This window comes from Stegostoma tigrinum, chromosome 14, assembly GCF_030684315.1.
Source record: "Stegostoma tigrinum isolate sSteTig4 chromosome 14, sSteTig4.hap1, whole genome shotgun sequence".
Lineage (NCBI taxonomy): Eukaryota > Metazoa > Chordata > Chondrichthyes > Orectolobiformes > Stegostomatidae > Stegostoma > Stegostoma tigrinum.
In genome coordinates, this window is record NC_081367.1 from 2,269,936 (window position 1) to 2,291,593 (window position 21,658).

General features: G+C 44.0%; 1 long non-coding RNA gene across 1 annotated transcript; it reads left to right on the forward strand.

The window, feature by feature from the left end:
- The first annotated feature begins 592 nt into the window (after positions 1-592).
- LOC132210500 (uncharacterized) lies at positions 593-21,120 on the forward strand. The gene is made up of 3 exons (XR_009446632.1): positions 593-641; positions 6,454-6,515; positions 20,876-21,120. It is a non-coding gene; the product is annotated as an uncharacterized LOC132210500 (long non-coding RNA).
- The last annotated feature ends 538 nt before the right edge of the window (positions 21,121-21,658 follow it).

Sequence of the window (21,658 nt, forward strand, 5' to 3'; positions counted from 1 at the left end):
AGAAGATGAGTGGTGACCTGATAATAGCATATAAGATTATAGAAGGAATGCATAGAGTGGATAGTTGGAGACTTTTACCCAGGGTGGTAATGTCAAATACTAGAGAGCATGATTTTTAAAAAATTTACACGCAGGGTAGTAGGTGTCTGGAACACACTGCCAGGGGAAATCGCAGAAGCAGATACAAAAGCAATGTTCCACATTCATTTTGAGTGCGAGCAGCAGCGGAGGCAAGACGGACCCGGAAGACTGCAGCTAAGGTAAAGCAGTTTATTTTTTAAATTACTTACCGATAGCGGGCAGCGGTGTTTTTTTCCTCTTTCAGAGAAGGAGCGGGAGCACCAGAGGAAGTGACGAGGACCAGAGGGGCAGCCGGGAAGGAAAGCAGTGAGTACAAATACTCACCCTTCGACGCCAACGGCCATTTTGAGTGCGAGCAGCAGCGGAGGCAAGACGGGCCCGGAAGACTGCAGCTAAGCTAAAGCAGTTTATTTTTTAAATTACTTACCGATAGCGGGCAGCGGTGTTTTTTTTCCTCTTTCAGAGAAGGAGCGGGAGCACCAGAGGAAGTGACGAGGACCAGAGGGGCAGCCGGGAAGGAAAGCAGTGACCATATATATCAGCAAGGCGGCTGAACTTAAGTTTGTTATTAATTTGTTATTATTACTTGAAGTAAGCTTTCTGCTTTAGTATTGAGTGGGTGTTCAGATAAGTGGGGTATGGATGCCAGGGCAGTTGCTTGCTCCTCCTGCAGAATGTGGCAGTTGGGAGATGTGGCACACGTCTCCGCTGGCTACATCTGCGGGAAGTGCACCCAGCTACAGCTCCTTGAAAACCGTGTTAGGGAAATGGAGCTGGAGCTGGATGAACTACGGATCATTCGGGAGGCAGAGGGGGTATTTGAGAGGAGTTATCGGGAGTTGGTCACTCCTAAGGCTCAGGACGAGGATAGATGGGTTACAGTTAGGGGGAGGAAAGGGGACAGACAGACAGTGCAGAGATCCCCTGTGGGCATTCCCCTCAGCAATAAGTATACCGTTTTGGATACTGCTGGGGGGATGACCTACCAGAGGAAAGCCATAGTAGTCAGTTCTCTGGCACTGAGCCTGACACTGTGGCAAAGAAGGGAAGGGGGCAGAATAGAAAAGTACTCGTGGTAGGGGACTCGATAGTTAGGGGAATCGACAGGAGATTTTGTGGGCAAGATCGGGATTCCCGGAAGGTATGTTGCCTCCCTGGTGCCAGGGTCCGGGACGTCTCCGATCGGGTGTATAAAGTTCTAAAAGGGGAGGGCGAACAGCCAGAAATCGTGTTACATATTGGCACAAATGATATAGCCAGAAATAGGTTTGAGGATATAAAAAGTGATTTCAGGGAGTTAGGATGGAAGCTGCAGAGCAGGACGAACAGAGTAGTGTTCTCTGGTTTACTACCGGTGCCACGAGATAGCGAGGCGAGGAACAGGGAGCGGGTGCAGCTGAACACGTGGCTACGCAGCTGGTGTAGGAGGGAGGGCTTCAGATATGTTGATAATTGGGATGCCTTCTGGGGAAGGTGGGACCTGTACTAGAAGGACGGGTTGCATCTGAACTGGAAGGGGACCAATGTCCTGGGTGGAAGGTTTGCTCGAGTAGTTCGAGAGGGTTTAAACTAGTATGGCAGGGGGGTGGGAACCTGAGCTGTATACCAGAGGTGAGCGTTGATGCAGGTGAGGCAGTAGCAAGAGGTAGACCAGCTAGTGGGAAGGATTTTCCTGGGAAGGAACCAAGGGATCGGTTAAAGTGTGTTTGCTTTAATGCAAGGAGTATCAGGAATAAAAGTGATGAACTTAGAGCATGGATCAGTACCTGGTGCTATGATGTTGTGGCCATAACAGAGACATGGGTTTCTCATGGGCAGGAATGGTTGCTGGATGTTCCAGGGTTTAGAACATTTAAAAAGAATAGGGAGGGGGGAAAAAGAGGAGGGGGTGTAGCACTACTAATCAGAGAGGGTATCACAGCTACAGAAGCTTCCTTTGTCAAGGAAGATCTGCCTACTGAGTCAGTATGGGTGGAAATTAGGAACAGCAAGGGAGTAGTCACCTCGTTAGGGGTTTACTACAGGCCCCCCAATAGCAGCAGGGAGATTGAAGAAAGCATAGGTCGACAGATTTTGGAAAAGTGTGCACGCAGTAGGGTTGTTGTAATGGGTGACTTTAACTTTCCTAATATTGATTGGAACCTCCTTCGAGCAGAAGATTTGAATGGAGCTGTTTTTGTAAGGTGTGTTCAGGAGGGTTTCCTAACGCAGTACGTTGACAGGCCGACGAGGGGAGAGGCCATTCTAGACTTGGTGCTCGGAAACGAGCCGGGGCAGGTATCAGATCTTGTGGTGGGAGAGCATTTTGGTGATAGTGACCATAACTGCCTCACATTCTACATAGCTATGGAGAAGGAGAGGATTAGGCAGAATGGGAGGATATTTAATTGGGGAAGAGGAAACTATGACGTGATTAGACATGAGTTAGGAAGCATGGAATGGGAGCAGTTGTTCCATGGTAAGGGAACTATAGACATGTGGAGACGGTTTAAGGAACAGTTGTTGGGAGTGATGAGTAAATATGTCCCTCTGAGACAGGCAAGAAGGGGTAAGATTAAGGAACCTTGGATGACGAGAGCGGTGGAGCTTCTAGTGAAAAGGAAGAAGGTAGCTTACATAAGGTGGAGGAAGCTAGGGTCAAGTTCAGCTAGAGAGGATTACATGCAGGCAACGAAGGAGCTCAAAAATGGTCTGAGGAGAGCCAGGAGGGGGCACGAGAAAGGCTTGGCAGAAGGAATCCGGGAAAACACAAAGACATTTTACACTTACGTGAGGAATAAGAGAATGGTCAAAGAAAGAGTAGGGCCGATCAGGGATAGCATAGGGAACTTGTGTGTGGAGCCTGAGGAGGTAGGGGAAGCCTTAAATGAGTTTTTTGCTTCTGTCTTTACGAAAGAAACCAACTTTGTAGTGAATGAAACCTTTGAAGAGCAGGTGTGCATGCTGGAATGGATAGAGATAGACGAAGCTGATGTGCTGAAAATTTTGTCAAACATTAAGATTGACAAGTCGCCAGGCCCGGATCAGATTTGTCGTCGGCTGCTTTGGGAAGCGAGAAATGCAATTGCTTCGCCACTTGCGAAGATCTTTGCATCCTCGCTGTCCACTGGACTCGTACCTGAGGACTGGAGAGAGGCAAATGTAATTCCTCTCCAAGAAAGGAAATAGGGAAATCCCTGGCGATTATAGACCGGTAAGTCTCACGTCTGTCGTCTGCAAGGTGTTAGAAAGGATTCTGAGGGATAAGATTTATGACCATCTGGAAGAGCATGGCTTGATCAAATACAGTCAACACGGCTTTGTGAGGGGTAGGTCATGCCTTACAAACCTTATCGAGTTTTTTGAGGATGTGACTAGAAAGGTTGATGAGGGTCGAGCTGTGGATGTGGTGTATATGGACTTCAGTAAGGCATTTGATAAGGTTCCCCATGGTAGGCTCATTCAGAAGGTCAGGAGGAATGGGATACAGGGGAACTTAGCTGCTTGGATAGAGAATTGGCTGGCCAACAGAAGACAGCGAGTGGTAGTAGAAGGAAAATATTCTGCCTGGAAGTCAGTGGTGAGTGGAGTTCCACAGGGCTCTGTCCTTGGGCCTCTACTGTTTGTAATTTTTATTAATGACTTGGACGAGGGAATTGAAGGATGGGTCAGCAAGTTTGCAGACGACACACAGGTCGGAGGTGTCGTTGACAGTGTAGAGGGCTGTTGTAGGCTGCAGTGGGACATTGACAGGATGCAGAGATGGGCTGAGAGGTGGCAGATGGAGTTCAACCTGGATAAATGCGAGGTGATGCATTTTGGAAGGTCGAATTTGAAAGCTGAGTACAGGATTAAGGATAGGTTTCTTGGCAGTGTGGAGGAACAGAGGGATCTTGGTGTGCAGATACATAGATCCCTTAAAATGGCCACCCAAGTGGACAGGGTTGTTAAGAAAGCATATGGTGTTTTGGCTTTCATTAACGGGGGGATTGAGTTTGAGTCGTGAGATCTTGTTGCAGCTCTATAAAACTTTGGTTAGACTGCACTTGGAATACTGCGTCCAGTTCTGGGCGCCCTATTATAGGAAAGATGTGGATGCTTTGCAGAGGGTTCAGAGGAGGTTTACCAGGATGCTGCCTGGACTGGAGGGCTTATCTTATGAAGAGAGGTTGACTGAGCTCGGTCTCTTTTCATTGGAGAAAAGGAGGAGGAGAGGGGACCTAATTGAGGTATACAAGATAATGAGAGGCATAGATAGAGTTGATAGCCAGAGACTATTTCCCAGGGCGGAAATGGCTAGCACGAGGGGTCATAGTTTTAAGCTGGCTGGTGGAAAGTATAGAGGGGATGTCAGAGGCAGGTTTTTTATGCAGAGAGTTGTGAGAGCATGGAATGCGTTGCCAGCAGCAGTTGTGGAAGCAAGGTCATTTAAGAGACTGCTGGACATGTATATGGTCACAGAAATTTGAGGGTGCATACATGAGGATCAATGGTTGGCACAGCATTGTGGGCTGAAGGGCCTGTTCTGTGCTGTACTGTTCTATGTTCATTCAGACAGGCATATGATCTGGCAGGGAAAAGAAGGTTAAGGATCATGTGCAGGAAATTGTGATTACTTTAGAATGGTATCATGACTGCCATGATGGGCCGAAGGTCCTGTTTCTGTTCTGTCTATGTTCAATAAAGTGACAATAATCTTCATTGTTCTTGAATCCTGCTAATTGATGTTAATCAATTGATGTTAATTGGATAATAATGGAATAGTGTAGGTTAGATGGTCTTCAGTTTGGTTTCACAGGTCAGCACAACATCGAGGGCTAAAGGGCCTGTACTGCACCGTAGCGTTTTATGTTCTACGTTCTATGTTCTAATCCAAAATGGATAATTTTTTGTGGGCTTCAAATAGATTGTGCGACAATAAAAAGGACAGTTAGTTTGAATGGGGTCATTAAAGTAAATGTAGACATCCTGAGATATTTTAAATGTGGAGGTGCCAGTGTTGGATTTGGATGGGCAAAGTCAGAAGTCACATGACACCAGGTCACAGTCCAACAGGTTAATTTGAAATCATAAGCAGTGCTGCTGCTTTGTTAGGTGAAGATATTTTTGGACACATTCCACCACTTTCCCAGAGTGTGAATCTGGATATACCAAAACAACTTTAGATCTTGGTTAATCTGTTTCTCTGATGACCTTGGCTTCGGAATTTCCATTCTGTGACCAGAGTTTCCGACCTAGTTTGAATCTTCACAAAGTTTTCACCATGTGTCTATAAGTATACATCTTTGATGCTGGTTTTTTGCTGAGATTTTCCTTATTTGTGTTAAGCATCTAAATTTGGCTTCAGATTATGTTTGAGTCGATTAGGACTAAACATGTTTTCCTTTTAAAATTGAACAAATCTGTTGCTCACCTTTCCCATAGCCTTGCTGGAAATCTTGATGAAACCATTGATCCTGTAGGCATTTGGCTATGTATGATACACTTCTGTCATGAGGAAATGTAATTCTGTAAGCCTTTGTGAAGACCTGTCCAACCCCACTGGTTGTTATGTTCTTGCTCCATGATAAATAGACATCCCCATGAAGTTTCTGTAGGATTCCTTGATTGCATTCACTTTGACGAAACCATTCCATGGTTAAGCTCAAATAAATTTTCCATTGCGATCAAGTGCTGGTCCCCCTTGTGGTCTGCCGGTCCACATTTCAAGCTCCCTTGCCGACTTAGTTTTGTGACATTATTGCAAACTGTCAGATTTTTGTGATGTGGAAATCTGCCTCAGGTTTGAATTTGCCAGGTTTGCAGTTGAAGCATGATGCCACTTGAGTTTCATATCCAGTCCCTCATGACCAGGGGTGAGGTTTTCTTCATGAAATTTCCCATTCCCCATCTCATTAATTATGAAACAAGGCTGTCGGACATGCTTCCCATGGCTGGAGACTTGAAAATACTCAAACCTCCAGCCTCAGTGCCCTACAATGCCATAGAATCCCTACAATGTGGAAGCAGGCCATTTGGCCCATTGAGCCCACATTGACGCTCCAAAGAGTATCCCACTCCATCACCCTGCATTTCCCATGTCTAATCCACCTAGCCTGCACAATTTAACATGGCCAATCCTCCTAACCTGCATATCTTTGCACCATGGGAGCACCAGGAGGAAATCCATGCTGACTCTGGGAGAATGTGCAAATTCCACACAGTTGCTTGATGCTTGAATTGAACCCAGGTCCTTGGTGCTGTGAGGCAGCTGCACTAACCACTGAGGCTTCTTAACCCCCCAGTTTTAGAGTGGCATTGCAAAATGTGAACCTGTCTCCTGCTCGATTTGTTATTCACTTGACCAATTTAATCTTGTAACTTTGTTATTTCTCTCTTCTTTCTTTGTGTTAGTATATCCATAGCAGATGGAGACTTCAAATAGAAAATTGCTCAACTGCTTCTAAGGAATCTTTGTAAGTGTGGGCTTCCTTTGAGAGTCTTACCTTGTAGTAGTAGGGATATCTATTTTTGTCATTTTAATTAGACTTCAGTTTTGACCTCTTTTACTTTGGGCTAAGATTTAAACCAGTGCTGCCTGATGGCATAAAAATTCTTTCTGATCATTGTGAGAGGCTTCTATGTAATGAGATTTGGAAAGTTTCTATTTAGAAACTTGTAACTGTTTCAGTAACTGAAACAAGAAAGGGGAGAAATAGTCAAAATGTCCAACAGGTGGTTTAGTCGTTAACAAGCTCAATAGTTAATGTGGGGAATAGGATGGAAGGACCAGAGATGTGATCTTTGGTAAAATTTTATTTGAAGTGTGTTTGGCTCATAACCTGCAGAGAGCAATATGCCCACCCTGTGTCCAACTGTTAGAGTGACTGTTCAGCATTTCTGGGCACCAAAAGCTGTCTACCTGTCCTCTGCTCTAAAAAAAACACAGCTAACCTGCAGAAGTTGGCAGCTGATTGTGCTAAGATGAATGTGAAGCAAACAGAGGATAGCAAAGAGCTATAAATGCATTCATCCATGTCAACAGAAAAGCATACTGTGCGGTTGATGAGATGCATGGCTTTCTGATCTCGCAATGCTACCTGCTAGAAGCATGCAAGTCGTAGGCGCATGTCAACTCCAAAGTAAGGTGTTGAAGAGCTGAGGTGAACTAAGAACAGTTTTGATAATGTGGTGAGGTTGGTAATTCACTAATACTGACTGGGCTCAACAAACGGTTGAGGAGACAGTGGTGACAACGGAGCAGCAAGGCCATTGTGCTCAAGAGGACCAGGATAAGCATTCAGTGATCTGCAGCCTGCTCTGATTCATGGTGGAAACATGCAGCAGCTAGTTTCTTGGTGAAGTAGAAGACAATTGGAAGGGGAATGTAAATAGAATAATTTGAGATAACAAGGGTGGTAAGGGTGTGGAACGCCCTGCCTGCCAATGTAGTTAACTCAGCCACATTAGGGGCATTTAAACAGTCCTTGGATAAGCAGATAGATGATGATGGGATAGCTTAGGGGGATGGGCTTAGATTAGTTCACAGGTCAGTGCAACATCAAGGGCCAAAGGGCCTCTTCTGCGCTGTATTGTTCTATGTTCAAGGTATGGAGCTGGATGAACACAGCAGGCCAGGAAGCATCATAGAAGCAGGAAAGCTGACGTTTTGGGCATAGGCCCTTCTTCTAGGCCTGAAACATCAGCTCTCCTGCTCCTCTGATGCTGCTTGGCCTGCTGTGTTCATCCAACTCTATACCTTGTTATCTCAGATTCTCCAGCATCTGCAGTTCCTACTGTCCCAGACTATTTTGGGACTTCAGTCAGATGCAAACACATGGCACAAGGTGGTCACCAATCAAGAATCCGAAGTTGCCATTCATGATTTGAAGGGAAAAATGGGGATAATGTTTCTTGAAATTAAGTGTCTGATTTTTTTTAAAAAAGTGTGCCCTATTTTGTCTCCACACTGACCATGCACTTGCCACATCATGAAGGGGAACAATGTGCCCTCACTTTTCCGTCAGCTGCGAGTAAAGTGTTGATTATTGTCAAAAAGTAAAACTATATAGAGTGGAATCTCTTTGAGTGACATGGGCTCTGGTGAGGTTTCTGGCAGAAACAAATAAGCAATCCGGCAAATTCCACCTTGATGCCAGGAGCAACTCACACCAACTTTTATACTTTTAGCAAATGACAACAGGTAGGACCAGAAGATATAAGAAAATAAGATACAGAAGCAGAATTAGGCCATTCAGCCCATTGAGTCTGCTCCACCATTCAATCATGGCTGATATGTTTCTGAACCCCGCTTCTCTTGCCTTCCCCCCATAACCCTTGATCTCCTAACTAATCAAGAACATATCCATCTCTACCTCCAAAGTCGCTCAATAATTTGGCCTCCACAGCCCTCTGCAGCAAAGAAATAACCACCGTCTGGCTGAAGAAATTCCTCCTCATCTCAGTTCTAAAGTGTCTGATCCTTCACTTTCAGGTAGTGTTGTTGGTCCTGGTCTGTCTTACTATGGAAACATCTTTTCCACAACCACTCTATCCAGGCCTCTGTGTTCTGTAAGTTTTCAACCAGGTCACCCCTCATCCTTCTGAACTCCATCGAGTACACACACAAAACCCGCAACCACTCTTCATATGACAAATCTTTAATCCTCAGAATCATTTTTACAAGCAGAACATTGATGAAGCAGGAATCACTGGAGTCAGGGAGGATCCCGGAGGACTGGAAAATTTAGTAACAATGTCCTCAGTTCCTTCATTCAGATTGTTAATGTATAATATGGATAGTTATCCTCCCAACACTGACCCCTGCAGGACTCTACTAGTCACCAGCTGCTATCCTGAAAAAGGCCACTTTATCAAACCCTCAGCCTTCTGTCAGTCAACCAGTCTTGTATCCATGTTAGTACCTTGCTGTTTGCACCGCATGGTCTGAACATATTCAGCAGCATCCTCTGCATGACCTTGTCAAAAGCCTTCTGGCAATCAAATAGATCACGTCCACAGGCTCTCCTTTGTCTAACTTGCTTGTTATCTCCTCAAAGAATTCTAACAGTTTTGTCAGCCATGGTGACCTGTTGTTGAAGCTGTGCTGACTCAGCCTATTTTACCATGTTCTTCCAAGTACTGAGCAATCTTATCCTTCATAATGGACTCTCAAATCTTACCAGCAACTGAGGTCAGGCTAACCAGTATATGATTTCCTGGCTTCTGCTTCCCTCCTTCTTAAAGAGGCATGTTACGTTAGCCATTTTCTAGTCCTCCGGGACCCTCATTGACTCCAACGATTCCTGAAAGATCTTCATCAATGCTCTACAATCGCCTAAGCTAGCTCCTTTAAATCTTGAGTTGTAGTCCATCTGGTCCAGGTGATTTATCCACCTTCAGAACTTGTAGCATCCCCAGTACCTTCTCCTTAGAGGTAGCTACTACACTCACTGCTGTTCCCTGACTGTTTTGAAGTTCTAATCTGCTACTGGTGTCTACCACCGTGATGACTGATGCAAAGTGCCTATTTAGTTCCTGCACCATTTCTTTATTTCCCATTGTTACTTCTCCAGCCTTGTTTTCCAGTGGTCCAATGTCCACTGTTGTCTCTCTCTTGCCTTTAAATTATTGAAAAAAACTCTTGCAATCTTGTTCTGTATTACTAGCTGGTTTATTTGCCCCTCACTTATTGCTTTTACCGTTATTCTCTGCTGGTTTTTAAAGACTTCCTAATCCTCTGACTTCCAACTAATAATTACCACATTGTATGCATTTCTTTTGCTTTTTTGCTCTCCTCAATCCCCTTGTCAGCCACAATTGCCTTGTCCTCCCCTTTGCCTGTTTTCTCTTCTTTAGGATGAATTTCTGCTGTCCCTTCAAAATTACCCCCAGAAATTTTTGCCATCACTGCCCCGCCATCTTTCCTGCTAGGATCCCCTTACAACCAACTGTGTCCAGCTCCTCCCTCATTTTTTTTTAGTTACCTTTATTCAATTGTAGTACCATTAAAATTGTTTCAGAGATGGTAGGAATTGCAGATGAAAATGAAGGGTCTAGGCCTGAACATCAACCTTCCTGCTCCCCTGTTGCTCCTTGGCTGCTGTGTTCATCCAGCTCTACACCTTGTTGTCTGTAAGACAATTATATCTGATTATAACTTCTCCCGTCTTAAACTGCAGGTTGAATTCTATCATATTCTGGCCACTGTCCCCTCGGGGTTACTTCATCTTAAGTTTCCTAATCAAGTCATTACACATCAGCTTTTGTGCTCCTGAGATGCTGCTGGGCCTGCTGTGTTTATCCAGCCTCACATTTTATTGTCTTGGATTCTCCAGCATCTGCAGTTCCCATTATCACCACACATCACCAGGATTGACTGTTCCCTAGTGGCTCTACCACAGTTGCTCAAAAAACCAATTGCGTCGATACTCTACAAATTCCTTTATTTGGGATCTACTACCAATCTGATTTTCCCAGTCCACCAGTGTATTGAAGTGTTTGCTCGAGAATTAATTTCATTTCTTACTTACAAGACAACCTCACCACTGCCAGCACCACCCGCCCCACCCATCTGCCTGTCATTTCAATAGGATATGTATCCTTGGGTATTTATTTCCCAGCCTTTGTATCCATGGCTGTGTAATAAACACAACATTGTAGCTGTCAAATTCAGTCTGTGCTACAAGTTGTCGTTGTCTGACCTGAAATATTACCTCTTCTTTACAATGATACAACCTTTAGTTGTCTCAGGACAGAGACTTGAAAGGAATTTGGGGATTTACATATACATATTAATCGATTAAAACCATCTAACTGATTAAAGATTGAACAGTTTCATAGGTTTGTTTAATACATCCTTAGCAGCGGTGTGACACTTCCGTCTTTTATTTATAAATTCTGTGTCTGATACCATCTCTCTCGCTAACACCTGAAGAAGGAGTGAAGCTCCAAAAGCTTGTGCTTTCAAATAAACCTGTCGAACTATAACCTGATGGTGTGATTTCTGGCCTTGCTACAAGTTCATTTACCTTCTTTCGTATTCTGTGTGAACTTAAGTTCAACTCCACCTGTCCTGTGTTGACTGTCCCCTTCTCATACTTGTCCCAGTATCTGCTGTGCCTGAAATTAGATTCCAGATCTTGTTCATACTGTCTGTCTTATTACTTGTTCTACAAACTTTAATAACCTCTGCTGAGCCCTCCCTCCCTCCTTCAATTTTTCATAAAACTGAACCCACAATTTAGTGTAAAGCCCTATCCACAGCCTTAGCTCTGTGATTTTCCAGGACTCTGGTCCTAGCATGATTCAGGTGAAGCCTTCCTTCCCCAGTACTGGCAATGTCCCATGAACTCAAACTTGTCAATGTGCGGTTCAAAGGATAGTGGGGGAGAGACAAGTTTTGAAGAAGGGTCACTGGACCCGAAATGTAACCTGTGCTTTCTCTCCTCAAATGCTACCAGAGATGATGAGTTTTCCCAGCAACCTCTGTTTTTGTTTCTGATTTCCAGCATCAGAGTTTTCATTTAACTCGTAATCCTGTTGAACTTGTGCCATAGAAACTCTGCCCATGAGTGAGAGGAACTGTGGGGTTTTCCTAGCCACCTGCCTGCCATCCTTCCTCTGAATGTTGGCCACTCATTCCTTTTCTGCCTGCATTTCCTTAAACTGTGGGGTGATCAAATCTAAAAGCTGGCTCTCCATGTAACTCCCAGCATCACTGCTGTGTCTCTAGGCAATGGTCAGTCTCCAAAACCTAGAGACAGAGCTGATCAAACTGCTAACAATTCCTATAGACGTGGTCTTCCAGCCTGCCAGGAGCATTAACAATTTCCTGAACACTGTAGGTCATGCAACACATGAGACTGGTCTCATCTGTCATCCCCTATCTTACCAGTCAACTTACTTCCCTTTTTCATTTATGGCACTTGCTTTGTCTTGTTGGTCCTGAATTTCACTTATTTCTGGTGCTCTGAAATAATCCATTTTTTCAAAAAAATAAATAACTTTTGTAATTTATCACAATTTACTGACAGACCCTAACAGCAATTTCTTGTCAGCAATTAACTTCCAGATTTTCTGTAGTGTCACTCTTTTTTTTTCTCATTTTCCTGATTCTCAGGAGCTGAGTAATATCTCATGTAACTGGAAGTTTTGAGCCTGGGCAATGATTCATATTTTCCCATCTGTGGACGGCACGGTGGCTCAGTGGTTAGCACTGCAGTCTCAGCGCCAGAGGCCCGGTTTCAATTCCAGTGGGTGGTGATGGGTTTGGGTGAGATGCTTCAAGGGGCAGTATGGACTTGTTGGGCCAAAGAGCCTGTTTCCACACTGCAGGTAATCTAATCTAAAACAAAAAAATCCCTCACAGGTCCAATTCATCAGAAAATCTGGGGTAAGAGTACGCAGCCATGACTTCTCCCTCACAAGTCCAATGCTTCTTCTCCTCCCAGACTAATTCCACTGCTTTTCCCCATAGTTTCAAATAGTAGTTTTGGACACGCCCTACCTTTTGACAATTAAAACAGTCAGGCTTCCTGACCCCACCTTTCCTCTCCACATCATCTCTTCTGTCCAGTGGAGGGCTCCCAGCATTTCCCTCTGTCCCACAGGTACTCAGTTTCATGTCATTGTCCCGCCTCAACCCTCAAACCTTTCCAGTTGGTTGGGATGTTTGGGGGTGGGTTTTTTTCTGGAATAATTTATAATCATTTATCAATCTGACGGCCAACCTGGGCCCAGTGACTCTCTGTTCCTCAACGTTTATTCTCATCAGATGGGAAATAGACTTTTAAACTCCTCAAGGTGGATAGGTGTCATATGTGGCTCCTCCGTTAAGTGCTCATACACACTGGAATTCTTTCAAATTCTCAGTATTTTGGGTCAGCCATATCTGGGTTTATGCAATTGTTAAGTATACACCTTCAGCACAAATTGGTATACAGTTAGAATACCTCTTTTTCAGTCTCATCACCTCTGAACCTTCCTACAGCAAGAGGGAGTAAATGTTGTGGGCATCCTGTGAAAGAATTGCCTGTAATAAGAGGTGCCAATGCTGGACTGCCCACTTTAACTGCTGTGCTCTCCACAACAGAAAGTTTCTACCTCTGCCTCATCCAGTCTAGGAACTAAGAGAGCAAACTGAGCTACCTCTAGCATTAAATCTGAATCAGTGTTGTCTTCCTGGGGCACAGTGATAATTCTGTTGCCTAACTAGAGAAGTCTTAATTCAAATTCCCTTTCCCTCAATTTTTCCTAAACTGCTGCAATTCTGCTTGTGACCACATCTTATGCAAACTAATAGGCTTGATGACATTGATTTTTATTTGGCAGATTTTTGGGATGGTAATGATACCATACACCCGCCCACGTCAGAATAAATCTCTACGTTCCCTGTCAGTATTGAATAATTTTGAGCCATGATACTGTGCCTTTGTCTCAAATTTGATTGCCTGCTGGTTTGAAGAAAACCAGCTAACTTCTCATTCCTCACATCAACTATTATATTAATTAATTGTAATTAATTAGAAAATTCTAATCAGTTTATCCTGTACTGCTCTGCACATGTAACATCCTGCTAGTCAGCATAAATCCATTAAATATCTTCTATTGATTCACCTGAATATTAAGGTCACTGATTAAATCCAGCCCATTCCTAAACCAATTTTCTGTTGGAGTTGAAGCAGCATCAATGCAATATATTCTGTGGTATGTTATTTTAAACTTTTACTTGACAGAACATTGTCAGCTATTGGACCTCCAGCATTTGTAACTCCGCTGCCTTGGTGATGCTGCTCCTTCATGTAGCTGCCTGAAACTATTCAAAAGCATTGAAACTGACTCCTCCAAACTGTGGACCTTCTAAATTCTCAAATGGCATGGTCTCTATAAGTGCTGCCAGTCCTATGAACTGTCATATCTGATGCAATCACATGAGCATTTAGATTTCACTTATTGCTGATGTGTTCCAACTCTGCATCTTTGTTCTGCAAAGTAGCATGGTGGCTCATTGGTTAGCACTGCAGCCTCACAGCGCCAGGGACCCGGGTTCGATTCCAGCCTCGGGTAACTGTCTGTGTGGAGTTTGCACGTTCTCCCCGTGTCTGCGTGGGTTTCCTCCCACAGTCCAAAGATGTGCAGGTTAGGTGGATTGGCCGTGCTAAATTGCCCATAGTGTTCGGGGGTGTGTGGGTTATAGGGGGATGGATCTGGGTGGGATGCTTCAAGGGGCGGTGTGGACTTGCTAGGCCAAAGGGCCTGTTTCCACACTGTAGGAAATCTAATCTAATCTAATCTGAAATATGCCCAGTCTTGCTTTGTGTTCACAGGCACATGTTCTTTCGCTGGCTTTTTCTTATGATTTTTTTTTCCTGCCCCTGGAGATCCCTCCTTTTCAAGCTTTTCACTCAAAGTCTTTCAAGTCATATCAATTGAGTCTTTCTTTTACAGCTGTGTCCCTTAAACTCTCTATTATATCTAGATCCTGACACGAGAAGTTTTTCCCCAGCTGTCACCATGTTTTATCTTCAGCTTTTAGCCCTTTCTGTTTCCCACATGATGAGATACCAGTCTGAAGTATCAAAGGACTATGGATGCCTGACTTTCAAAATCCCCAGACAGAGTGGCTCTTTATTGCTATGTAAAGCTCTTCGACACCTGAAGTACTGTAACAGTCCTCTAGTTGTACCTTTCCATCATAGGTTCTCTAGTGTATTGCCGAAGACTCTTGTTTTTACATGCCCATTCTAAACTGATGTCTTCGCTCCTTAGATCATAAAATGTAGAAGCAGTAGTGGGTCATTCCACCCATTGAGCTTGCTATACCGTTCAATGAGATATTGGCAATTTGAAAATCCTCAACTCCACTTTCCTGCCTCTTCTGCATAATCCTTGATTTCCTTCCTGATTAAAAATCTGCTCACATAAACCTTAAATATACTTAATGTCCAAGCCCTTTGTGGTACAGAATTCCACATATTCATTGCTCTTTGGGAGATGAAGTGCCATTTCACCTCTGCTTTAAAAGTCAATCCTCACCAGCTAATGTCAGAGCCATGTCATCAGTGACATTGTCATTTACATTAATCTCATAGTATAATCTTAATGTCAATTTCACAACAAGTGCTTGTGTTGGGAATACATTTACATTAAGGACTATCTGGGAAATGCCAGAAGATATTTGGACTATTCTTTGGATTGAATTGTGTTTTGCCTAGTGACTAATTGGAAAATGAAGTCAATAGTTTGAGTACTGTAAGTCATCTATTTTATACTGGCAATCACATAACATTGAGGAAACAGCTCCGGAAAGCTATCAAGGGGATAAGAAATGAGATTTAATGCCTTGATTATTATAGTAAGCTAGCTTTATGAGGACTGGGGCTCATATGTGAATTGTTTCCGAGCAACACTTTAGGACTTCTATTCAACAAACCCGATAGTTATTTAATTTTAAAAAAGTCAATTCAGAGCTTCATGTCTCTCCCTCTTTCTCCCAGCAGACATTTTTCAAAACTGATAAGAGTTTCCAGATATTAGCATTCTACCTGGTAAAATATGAAGTAGTGAGCTGTGACAAATTCTCACAGGCTCAAATACATGCCAGCTGGGAACAGAACTGGGCACTTATCAACAATGTACAGATTTGGCTTCATCAATGGGAAATTCAGTGGATGTGATAAATTATCACATTTTATCCTTTACTTCCAGGAACTGGGCTGTCGGGTGCTAAGATGTGAACAAAAAGAACATAGAACAAAGAAAATTATAGTGCAGTAACAGGCCCTTCAGCGCTCCAAGCCTGCACCGACATGCTGCCCTTCACAACTAAAACACCCGAACCTTGCAGCTACCATATCCCTCTATTCCCATCCTATTCATGTATTTGTCAAGACGTCCTTTAAAAGTCACCATAGTACCTACTTCCACTACCTCCCCTGGCAGTGAGTTCCAGGCACCCACCACCCTCTGTGTAAACAACTTGACTCATACATCACTTTTAAACCTTGTCTCTTGCTCTTTAAACCTATGGCCCCTGGTTATTGACTCTTCCATCCTGGGAAAAAAGCTTCTGACTGTTCAGTCTATCCATGCTCTTCATAATCTTGTCGACCTCTATCAGGTCGCTCCTTAACCTCCATCATTCCAGTGAGAATAGCCCAAGTTTCTCCAAACTCTCCTCATAGCTAATGTCCTCCATACCAGGCAACATCCTGGTAATGGTAAGATTCTTGGTGGTGTGGATGAGCAGAGAGATCTTGGTGTCCATGTGCGTGGATCCCTGAAAGTTGCCATCCAGATTGACAGGGTTATTAAGAAGGTGTACGGTGTGTTAGGTTTTATTGGTAGGGGGATTGACTTTTGGAGCCATGAGGTCATGTTGCAGCTGTACAAAACTCTGGTGCGGCCGCCCTTGGAGCATTGTGTACAGTTCTGGTCGCAGCATTATAGGAAGGATGTGGAAGCATTGGAAAGTGTGCACAGGAGATTTACCAGGATGTTGCCTGATATGGAGGGAAGATCTTATGAGGAAAGCCTGAGGGACTTGAGGCTGTTTTTGTTAGAGAGAAGACGGTTAAGAGGTGACTTAATAGAGACATACAAGATGATCAGAGGATTAGATAGGGTGGATAGTGAGAGCCTTTTTCCTCAGATGGTGCTGGCTAGCATGAGGAGACATAGCTTTAAATTGAGGGGTGATAGATATAGGACAGATGTCAGAGGTAGGTTCCACGCCAGTAAGGGCGTGGAATGTCCTGCCTATAACAGTAGTAGACTCGCCAACTTTAAGGGCATTTAAATGGTCATTGGTTAAACATATGGATGATAATGGAATAGTGTAGGTTAGACGGGCTTCAGATTGGTATGACAGGTCGGCGCAACATCAACGGCCAAAAGGGCCTGCACTGCGCTGTAATGTTCTATGTTCTATGTTCTATGTACCCTCTCCAAAGCCACCACATCCTTCTGATAGGCTGGCGACCAGAATTGAACAAAATATTCCAAATGCGTACTCACTAAGGTTCTCTAAAGCTGCAATGTTACACGTCAATTTTTAAACTCAATACCCCGGCCAGTGAAGGCAAGCATGCCTTATGCCTTGTTGACTATCTCCCCACCTGCGTTGCCACTTACCTGCGTACCTGTAGACCCAGATCCCTCTGCCTATCAGTATTCTTAAGGATTCTGCCATTTACTGCACATTTTACATCTGGATTAGACCTTCCAAAGTGCATTACTTCAAATTTTTCCAGATTAAACTCCATCTGTCATCTCTCTGCCCAAGTCACCAACCGATCTATATCCTGCTGTATCCTCTGACTGTCATAGAACATAGAACATAGAACGTTACAGCACAGTACAGGCCCTTCGGCCCTCGATGTTGTGCCGACTTGTCATACCGATCTCAAGCCCATCTAACCTACACTATTCCATGTACGTCCATATGCTTATCCAATGACGACTTAAATGTACCTAAAGTTGGCGAATCTACTAACGTTGCAGGCAAAGCATTCCATTCCCTTACTACTCTGAGTAAAGAAACTACCTCTGACATCTGTCCTATATCTTTCACCCCTCAATTTAAAGCTATGCCCCCTCGTGCTCGCCTTCACCATCCTAGGAAAAAGGCTCTCCCTATCTAACTCTCTGATTATTTTATATGTTTCAATTAAGTCATCTCTCAACCCTCTTCTCTCTAATGAAAACAGCCTCAAGTTCCTCAGCCTTTCCTCGTAAGACCTTCCCTCCATACTAGGCACCATCCGAGTAAATCTCCTCTGCACCCTTTCCAAAGCTTCCACATCCTTCTTATAATGAGGTGACCAGAACTGTACACAATACTCCAAGTGCGGCCACACCAGAGTTTTGTACAGCTTCACCATAACCTCTTGGTTCCAGAACTCGATAGCTCTATTAATAAAAGCTAAAACACTGTATGCCTTCTTAACAGCCCTGTCAACCTGGATGGCAACTTTCAAGGATCTGTGTACATGGACACCAAGATGTCTCTGCTCATCTACACTACCAAGAATCTTACCATTAGCCCTGTACTTTGCCTTCTGGTTACTCCTACCAAAGTGCATCACCTCACACTTGTCCACATTAAACTCCATTTGCCACCTCTCAGCCCAGCTCAGCAGTTTATCTGTGTCTCTCTGCAACCTACAGCATCCTTCGTCACTGGCTGAGGTTAGAAACAGGAAAGGAGAGTTATTGGGAGTTTTCTATAGGCCTCCAAATAGTTCCAGAGATGTAGAGGAAAAGACAGCAAAGATGATTCTCGATAGGAGTGAGAGAGACACGGTAGTTGTCCTGGCGGACTTTAACTTTTCAAATATTGACTGGGAACACTATAGTTCAAGTACTATAGATGGGTCAGTTTTTGTTCAGTGTGAGCAGGAGGGCTTCCTGACACAGTATGTAGGTAGGCCAACAAGGGGCGAACGCACATTAGATTTGGTACTGGGTAATGAGCCTGGCTAGGTGTTAGATTTGGAAGTAGGTGAGCACTTTGGTGACAGCATTCACAGTTGTGTTATGTTTACTTTAGTGATGGAAAGGGATAGGTGTATACCACTGGGCAAGAGTTATAGCTGGGGGAAAGGCAATTACGATGAGATTAAGCAAGATTTAAGGAGCAGAGGATGGGGAAGGAAACTGCAGGGGATGGGCACGTTAGAAATGTGGAGTTTATTCAAGGAAAAGCTCCTGTGTGTCCTAAATAAGTATGTATCTGTCAGGCAGGGAGGAAGCTGTAGAGCGCGGGAGCCGTGGTTTACGAAGGAGGTGGGATCTCTGGTCAAGAGGAAGAAGAAGGCTTATGTTCGGATGAGATGTGAAGGCTCAGTTAGGGCACTTGAGGGCTACGAGGTAGCCAGGAAAGACCTAAAGAGAAAGCTCAGAAGAGCCAGGAGGACACATGAGAAATTGTTGGCGGATAGGATCAGGGTAAACCCTAAGGCTTTCTATAGGTATTTAAGGAATAAAAGAATGACGAAAGTAAGATTAGGCCCAATCAAGGATAGTAGTGGTAAGTTGTGTGTGGAGTCAGATAAGATAGGAGAAGCGCTAAATGAATATTTTTCAACAGTATTCACTCCAGAAAACGACAATGTTGTCGAGGAGAATACTGAGATACAGGCTACTAGACTAGGTGGGATTAAGGTTCACAAGGAAGAGGTATTAGAAATCCTACAGAGGGTGAAGATAGATAAGTCCCCTGGGCCGGATGGGATTTATCCTCGGATCCTCTAGGAAGCCAGGGAGGAGATTGCCGAGCCTTTGACATTGATCTTTAACTCATCATTGTCTACAGGAATAGTGCCAGATGACTGGAGGATAGCATAGAGGTTCCCCTGTTCAAGAAGGGGAGTGGAGACAACCCTGGTAATAATAGACCAGTGAGCCTTACCTCAGTTGTTGGTAAAGTGTTGGAAAAGGTTATAAGGGATAGGATTTATAATCACCTAGAAAATAATAAATTGCTTATGGATAGTCAGCACGGTTTCGTGAAGGGAAGGTTGTGCCTCACAAACCTTACTGAGTTCTTTGAGAAGGTGACCAAACAGGTAGATGAGAATAAACTGGTTGATGTGTTGTATATGGATTTCTGCAAGGCATTCGATAAGGTTCCCCACAGTTGGCTATTGTACAAAATGCAGAGTAATGGAATTGTGGGAGATATAGCAGTTTGGATCGGAAATTGGCTTTCTGAAAGAAGGCAGAGGGTGGTAGTTGATAGGAAATGTTCATCCTGGAGACCAGTTACTAGTGGTGTACCGCAAGGGTCGGTGTTGGGTCCACTGCTGTTTGTCATTTTTATAAATGACCTGGATGAGGGCGTAGAAGGATGGGTTAGTAAATTTGCAGACGACACTAAGGTCGGTGGAGTTGTGGATAAGTGACGAAGGATGCTATAGGTTGCAGAGAGACAAAGATAAGCTGCTGAGCTGGGCTGAGAGGTGGCAAATGGAGTTTAATGCGGACAAGTGTGAGGTGATGCACTTTGGTAGGAGTAACCAGAAGGCAAAGTACTGGGCTAATGGTAAGATTCTTGGTAGAGTGGATGAGCAGAGAGATCTCGGTGTCCATGTACACAGATCCTTGAAAGTTTCCACCCAGGTTGACAGGGCTGTTAAGAAGGCATACAGTGTTTTAGCTTTTATTAATAGAGCAATCGAGCTCTGGAACCAAGAGGTTATGGTGAAGCTGTACAAAACTCTGGTGCGGCCGCACTTGGAGTATTGTGCACAGTTCTGGTCACCGCATTATAAGAAGGATGTGGAAGCTTTGGAAAGGGTGCAGAGGAGATTTACTTGGATGTTGCCTGGTATGGAGGGAAGGTCTTACGAGGAAAGGCTGAGGGACGTGAGGCTGTTTTCATTCGAGAGAAGAAGGTTGAGAGATGACTTAATTGAAACATATAAAATAATCTGAGGGTTAGATAGGGTGGATAGGGAGAGCCTTTTTCCTAGGATGGTGACGGCCAGCACAAGGGGGCATAGCTTTAAATTCAGGTGTGAAAGATATAGGACAGATGTCAGAGGTAGTTTCTTTACTCAGAGAGTAGTAAGGGAATGGAAGACTTTGCCTGCAATGGTAGTAGGTTCGCCAACTTTAAGTACATTTAAGTCGTCATTGGATAAGCATATGGATGTACATGGAATAGAGTAGGTTAGATGGGCTTGAGATCAGTATGACAGCTCGGCAAAACATCGAGGGCCGAAGGGCCTGTACTGTTCTGTAATGTTCTGTTCTATGTTCTATGTATCCACAACTGCACTGACCTTAGTGTCGTCTGCAAATTTACTAACCATCCTTCTATGCCCTCATCCAGGTCATTTATAAAAATGACAAACTGCAGTGGACCCAACACTGACCCTTGCAGTACACCACTAGTAACTGGTCTCCAGGATGAACAATTCCCATCAACTATCACCATACTTAAGAGAAGATATTGGCTGTTTCAGTGATTGAATCAACACGTTGACACTTATGGTGTGATTCGTGGAGTAGTGGGTCTTGGTTATCTCTGCATTCCTCCTATCACAATCATAACACTTGCAGCTTCAGATTATGGTACTTGAGTGGAGCCCCTGGAGCATTGTTATCTTTTTATCCTTTTATGTAATGGAAAATAACAAATTATTCACTTCTCATAAAAAGCTTTTTTCATACATATTCTGTTGTTCCTATATGGTTCATTGCTTACATACAGTCTACAACAGATGAATGGCATTTGGGGCTTTGGCTGGAATGGGTCCATCATGTGTGACAATGGAGGGGGGTAGAGGTGCATGGTGTGGCATGGAAAGTATGAGGTGGCATGGATAGGGTGGTGTAGAGGTGGGTGAGGTGTGAGGCCTATTAAACAGCCTGTTTCGGCACCAAGCAGCCCCTTTCGCTACTGTTTACCTAGCTAGCTGGCCCAACTACCACACAATCCCTCCCTCTGAGAATGAACATCTCATCCTCCCTGGCATTTCCTCCTGATCCGGGTGAGACGGGCAGAGAATCTTCCCAACTCTCACCATGATCCTCGCCTCATTGTTGTGTTGATATTCCTAAATTTCAAGCCCTAATTTTAGAAGATGCTATCATCCTTAATAATTCTGTTTGG